At 38.9% G+C, this 5,728-nt stretch overlaps 1 pseudogene; it reads right to left on the reverse strand.

The window, feature by feature from the left end:
• Window positions 1-3,317: 3,317 nt before the first annotated feature.
• Window positions 3,318-5,194, reverse strand: LOC143390194 (ubiquitin carboxyl-terminal hydrolase MINDY-2 pseudogene; annotated as a pseudogene).
• Window positions 5,195-5,728: the final 534 nt, after the last annotated feature.

Genomic DNA, 5,728 nt, shown 5'->3' on the forward strand with positions numbered 1-5,728 from the left:
TGTGTAAGTACAAAATGGTTAATGTTGAGTTCTGTCAGTTAATCTCTGATATTAACTTGCTTTGTTAAGCCAAGATCAAGGTGTATGAGGAAGAAATCAAAACATAATATGGGAAAAGCAGGTAAGTGCAAGAAATATAAGACAATAAAAACAAGATACATTCCAAAAGCTAATCCTAAATTTAAATCTCTGCTTCATTCAAATACTAACTTGACCTTGAAACATGTAAGCTTCTTTACCTAAGTACACTGGATGGGCATATAACTAATGTCAATTTTAGTTGCTTTATACTATCCTGTTCAGTCTATGTCCGTGTGTGTATATTTTTTCTTTTCCTTTTTTGTTGTAGTGCAGGGGATTGAACCCCAGTCCTCATGCATGTTCCAACATTATATTCCCAGTCTATAGAGAGTCTGTAGAGCCATATTTCTAGTCCAGGTGTGTAAATATTCTTAAAATGGTGATTTTAAAATTTGAGGGAAAGTTCCCAAATTGCTTTGAGAAGCTGTCTTGCTTCAGAAATACACATACATGTGCACATGCAATGAGTGCTTGTAAATATCAATAAACTACTGTAAATCACAGCATTGTTGATGCAATGGGATTTGACAAGAAAATGCTCATATTGTTAATAAAAATGTAAAGAATACTCTTTTCAAAAGCAAGAGGAAAAAATGGTGACCACAGCCATTCATTCATCTGCCTCTTTTGCTAGCTCTAGCAGTGATTTGGTTGATTCAAATGTGCCCATGATCTAGTCTATAAATATTAAAATCAAAAAGGTTTAAATTCTAATTTCTGGTAGCAGTGTATATGTAACAATTTCAAGTATTAAAAAATATTATGGAAAAAAACTGCTTTAAAATACTAACATCAAATTCTTCTGAATACAAACCAGCAATGAAATGCCTGAATGTATAATTTGTTACCTGAAGCAAAATAAAAGAAAATAAAGACACAATTGCTCTAGATTCTTTGTAACCTTTAAGGTTATATTTGCAAGGAGAGCAGTTTCTTTGACAAGTTTGTTTTAATAGAATTGAACATTTAATTTTCCCTTACAATAATCAAAGTAAATATTTAATCATTATTACTCTTGGTATATCAAACTGAATTCCAGGAATGTAATAAAGTTTGATTTGTAAATATTACATAGAAAAAGACTGAATTAACAAACACACTGCATTTTTAAAAATTTTTTCTCGTAAGTACACACTGACATCTACTTATCTGATAGCAGCATTGCTGGTTTTGAGTGATTTTTTTTTCCTTCTAGAGGGAATGCTGAATGGCAGTATTATCTTTGGAACAAATTAAGAAGATAGGAACAAACAACAGAAAAATAACTTCTACACATATATTCTTCAAGGGTAATAAATAGCTAAGTATAGAATTATGGAAAAATATGCCTCAAATATACTTTTGTAAATTATCAAGTTTTTTTTTTTATTAAAATATAATGCACTGTCACTACTATTTATTCTGAGAAGAACAAACTTTGAGGTTTGAGTTTTCTCCTTCAACCAACAGAATGATATCAAGAGTAAACTTGGATTAATATCAACCTGTTTAAGCCAATGGAGAGTTCTATAGTATATCTGATTACTTTACCAATGTCCAGATATTCTGGGGTACAATCAAGAGACTGACCAAATATTTTGTATCCAAGTTTTATACCCTAAACAGGTTCTCTGATGATTTATCATTCTAGAATAGGAAATCTGAAGAAATAACAAATTATGTAACACAAATAGACATGCAAAATAGAAGGATGTAAAAGATATGCTTGGCCCTGGATTTATTTCCCCTTAGAATAATTCCTTCCATAAATAAGACTTTACTTTTTACATATAGAGTCATTCTATAACTAGTTTTGGATCACAGAGAAAGTTAATAACTTAAAAACAATTCTAGATCACTTTTTTTTGTAGTCAAAATTTTGTCACCCCAAACCACAAGAAATACTCTCCAAGTGGATGCTCAGGTCATGTTATGTTGTTCCTAAATGAACACATTTTTTGAGGCTTAGAATGTAAATTTATACTACTTTCAGCAGCATTTTTTTTCCAAAAATGACTTAAAACAAACTTTAAATATAAAACATATAAAAAGGACTATTAAGGATGGTTGTCCAAACTATATCTAGAAATACAAGAAAATATGTGTTGCCTCATAATAAAGTTAAATAAATATTTTTTTCTGAATTTTATAAACACTATGTTTTATGTTTATTATTAAAAAATCTGCTTGCTTTTACATAAATTCCTCGAAACTCTTATCTACTCTGATTTTTATTAATGTCTTTTCACTAGACTCAGAGATTATCTTTTACTTCTTATAGAAATGTGATTTTTTGTTGGTTTTAATAATTTAATTTTCTAGTAATAAACATGATTTAAAATTTAAGGTTCAAGGTAATTCTAAAAAAAGGTAGACACTGAACTATCTACTTTCCTACACTCTCATATTTACAAGGCCTAGCATCCACTGTGGTTTCCTCCTTAATCTCACTTGTCACATGGTTAATAAATAGTAACTATGGTCCAGATTACCTACTTAATGACTTAAAAATTCCTCAAAATTTCACAACACTATAAAGTCATTAATATGTGATTTGGACAGGTTGTAAGTATTAGTGTTATATAATTTTTTTTTTTTGCTATTGGAAAAGAAATACAAATCTTTTATTTTTTTTCTATCTAAATTAAATGCAAGCTTCATTATTTGTTCTTAATATCTAAAATGTACATTACTAAAGAAAGGTAAAGCTGTTCAAGGTCTGAACTAGTTCAATATACAATTAAGGATCATTTATTCCTGTTATTTATTTTTGGTATTTTTTTTCTTTTTAAATTCCATATTAAACCCCTGGTTTCTCATGGATTAGATCATAATTTAAGGATGTAAAAATTTCAGAAACTATTGTGCTAATACTTGGATTTCAGGAAGAAATCAGACTAAATCAAATACCTCCATTCATTGTTAGAAGATGAAATAGCTTTCTAACTGATATGAATTATGAATGTCACTATGACACAAAATTCGCTGTGATTTGCTTATTTGGCTACAAGTGCAGTATTCTTCATGAATGACAACACAGCATTTCCAACTTGTAACATGAAACTCCAGCTCATAAAGATTACATTGTGTGACTTTAAGAAGTCTGATTGTAACAAAGTAACAACCTTTCTCCTGAAAAACATGAACAAAATCCAATGGGAAATCAGGCACAGACGGTATTATCGGTGTTTCTTCCTTTCCTCATGTGGTCTTGTTTCTCAACACATATAGGTGATTCCAACAGAGTCTAGTACTTGTTACAAAATGACACAGCTATTCTTTTCCTTTTCCTTTTCTTTATCTTTTTCTCGAGGTTCCTTTCATTTCCGTTCGCTATTCCCAGATTGTCTTCCACTTGATGGAGAGGCTTGTAACGGCTGGCCCAGCTGGGCCTGTGTATTAGCAGTAGTAGCAGCAGCAGCAGCTGCTGCTGCTGCTTGTTCTTGTTCCTGGTAGTACTGAGAAGCCCATCTGTCTTCTTCCTCTTGAAGTTTCTTTGCTAGTTCCAAATCACTGATTCCTTCTGGGATTTGTTCCCAATTCATCTCTTGACTCTGCTGTTCTTGTTGTAGAGATAATGCCATAAGATAGTCCTGATCTATTTGATCTTGTTGTCCTTTGTATACAGTTTCAGGATCTGAAGGAGGCCAAAGATGAAATTCTGAGTCACAGAAATTTCCATCACCATCTACATTGTGCAGGCTTTCCCAAACAACTTTTTCTTCAGTAAGGAATCCCTGGTCTGTTACCAACAAATACAGTTTACCCTTGCATTTGGTCATGGTGCTAAAATGATTATTCCGAAAGAACACACAAACTTCTCCTTCCTGAACGGTTGAAGTTAGTTCACATAATCCATGGTATGTCAGTTGAGTGGCTGTATTATTTAGAAACTGCTCAGCTACAAAGCCTTCACTAACCAGCTCACTATTGTCTGATTGTTTACAAGAGATGATCTTCTCCACTAGTTGTAGCTGCAGTTACCAACAGCTTTTACAATGTCATCAATCTGAGGGTCCACTAACCACCCATGGTACAAGGGAATATCAAGAAGATCAAACACTATGCATTCCGGTGTATACTCAAACACTCGAACACCAGTGAATCTGACATTTACATCCAGGCCTGTCTGAAGTTTGTGCAAAATTGCCATAGCATCACTCATATTCTGTTCACAATTTAAACGTTGAATTTCTGAAATTTCTTTTGGCTTCGAATCAAGCATGTAATCTCCTAAATATTCCATCAGTTGTTCAGCAGTTATAATTTCCATCATTGGTGGAAGTTTCACCTTCCAGGCCAGAAGCAAAACATTGAGGATGGCCAGCAATGGGCAGGGTCCATTCTCATTCTGGGTGATGATGGGTGTGTTCTCTTCCTTCCACTGGATCCACTTGGTGTGATACACAGATTGTCCCGGGAAGCGTTCCTTGGAGGCTGCCAACACCTGAGTGGTGTCCTCCTCCTCCTCCTCTCTGCACAGAGGGGCAGCCAGAGGCAATACTGCCGCGCCCTCCTCCTCCTCCTCCTTGGGAACCTTGTTCTCTGATCCCTCCTCGCTATTGAATTCGGAGCTACTGGGGAAAGAATGCAGGTTAAAGAACGACTCTAGGGAGTCCAGGCTTGGCGATTCCCCAGGAGGGCTCGGGTAGTTGCAACTGCTGCTGAGGCCGCCAGCGCTGCGGGGCTCCTCGGAGCCGGCGGCCACCAGTTCTGCTCAGCAGGTGTCGGCAGGATCCAGGCAGGGCCCCGAGTCTCCGGCTGGACCCAAACCAAGGCCCGCAATGGCCTCGGCTGTCTCGGGGGAGGCGGTCACCTTGTGCTGCCCTTTCAGAGGCGCCTTCGCGGTAGCAGGATGCTCCAAAACGCTCTCCTTCAAGTCCAAGCCCAGGAAGGAGCTGCAGAGTCCAGGAGTCTGAGGAGAGCCCGCGGGAGTAGCCGAGTCTGCGGGGCTTCTGGCAGCCGCCGCCCCCTGCCCATTCCCGCTGCCGTTCTCCGCCGCCCGTACTCCAGGACCATCTCCAGCGGCAAGCCTGGTCTCCTGTAGTCCTTCTGGGTGAGTACCTGTTCCCGGCCCTGGCCCGGCCGCCACCCCGTGTTCTAGCGGCAGCAGGCTCTTCGGGCCGCTCTCCATATCCGGCTGGCAGCCCGCCCCTGTCTATAGAGACCGCGGCCAGCACTCCTCAGCCAGCACCTCCGACGCCATGACAGCGGCACTGGCAGTTACAGCGCCCTAGCGCGGCCCTGGGCAGGCAAGTCACCGGGGAGGGCACCGGGAGCGAGCGCGCCGCCGCTGCCGCGCCCTCCGCCCGATAGGGGCGTGCCCCCCGCGCGACTGAGCTATGCCTGGTGAAGCCGAACCCGCAGCAGCCGCCCACGTAGCCCCGTCCCTCCAGCGTGCGGGTGCCGGCTTGAGTCCCGAAAGCCGGGCGTGGCGGGCCTAATCGGCTTTTCTTCTGAACTCTCATGCATTTTTATGCCTAATTTAAAACATTTGGCAGTCTTTTTTTATGATTATGTCATTTTCTTGTAGATATTTTAAGTTCCTTGTAGACAGGATCCTAGAACCATTTAAACTTTTGCTCATAATGAATTAAATAGGAAGCTAAGAGACCAAATTCCTTTTTTATTTGATAGACGCTCAGTGATTATTTCTGACATAGGTGAG

Source organism: Callospermophilus lateralis, unplaced genomic scaffold (genome assembly GCF_048772815.1).
Source record: "Callospermophilus lateralis isolate mCalLat2 unplaced genomic scaffold, mCalLat2.hap1 Scaffold_248, whole genome shotgun sequence".
Taxonomy (NCBI): Eukaryota; Metazoa; Chordata; class Mammalia; order Rodentia; family Sciuridae; genus Callospermophilus; species Callospermophilus lateralis.